Here is a 1,041-nt window from a genome sequence, read left to right as displayed (position 1 = left end):
TTGCTTGAGCGACTGTGTAAATTACGTGATTAAAAAGGCTCATTTAATAAGCCGTAGAATAGGTTCATCAATAATAATAAAGGCAGATGTCGTAATAGAAGTGATGATAGAGTACAGCATCGGGATCATGAGCGACCGTTTAACTTTGCACAAGTTGCATTGCGTCGCAAAAAGCAATTTGTCATTTGTTGCCGGATGTAAAATTTGTTTTGGTAAATTTGATAAAGGTATTTATGAACACATGCACATACGAATTGTCAAATATACATACGAGCAAACGTTTCTTTTAGTTGCGTAGTTAATCAATCATTTCTAAATTCCACACAGTAGCTGTATTTGTAAAGAAAATAATGATGAATTAACTTTGTGTATATATACGTTGGCAATATTCCTATAGATAGTTAGACTTGCTTTTCATTTCACTGTACAGACTTCGCAGACATCATGACAGCTAAACAGCAAATCTAAAGACTGAGAAAAAGAACCAATAACTGATTTATTGTAGTTACATCACCAGCATCACCATTAAAAAAAAAATATTGTCAATACTAATCAAACCCAATGACATTTGCTAAAAACTCTAGATGTGGGATCAGCTCAAGCGAGAAAGCCTGGCACCTGTTTCCTATCGATCGGACACCTTACTGTCTATTTCCTTGCAAAGAACCTCAGCTACAGAACTCTACAAGCGCCATTGAGAGGGGACCCCGGGGAACAAGAAGGTCCCCCGACTAACACAGGATCTTTACTTTCTCTTACTGGTTCTAATAAATGTTATATCCTTTTATTCAAAGAAAAGTATCCCTTTATTAAGAAAAAAAACAATGTAAACGGAGGCGCCCACCGTGTTTTATTGTATACCTAAAATGTATAAGTCAGTCTCCTTTGTGAATGAGGGGTCCATTTATTTATTTAAGGAAAAGGGGTCTCACTTCCTCTTGCAACGGCCTTGTTGTCTCTCTCTCGCATTCTTTCCGTTCTTATCAGTGTTCCGTTTTTTAAACATATCCAGTGACGCACTCAATTGGCGTCAATTTGTGC

The 1,041-nt window shown here is 37.0% G+C and overlaps 1 protein-coding gene across 1 annotated transcript in view; it reads right to left on the bottom strand.

Annotated features, from left to right (window-relative positions):
- LOC119586980 overlaps nt 1-1,041 on the bottom strand; it is a gene marked incomplete in the record, with an annotated part of 81,895 nt that overhangs the window by 77,206 nt on the left and 3,648 nt on the right.

The sequence above is a fragment of the Penaeus monodon genome, chromosome 22 (genome assembly GCF_015228065.2).
Source record: "Penaeus monodon isolate SGIC_2016 chromosome 22, NSTDA_Pmon_1, whole genome shotgun sequence".
NCBI classification, from domain to species: domain Eukaryota; kingdom Metazoa; phylum Arthropoda; class Malacostraca; order Decapoda; family Penaeidae; genus Penaeus; species Penaeus monodon.
The sequence above is the reverse complement of the archived record's forward strand: the minus strand, read 5'-3'. Positions and strand labels throughout refer to the sequence as shown.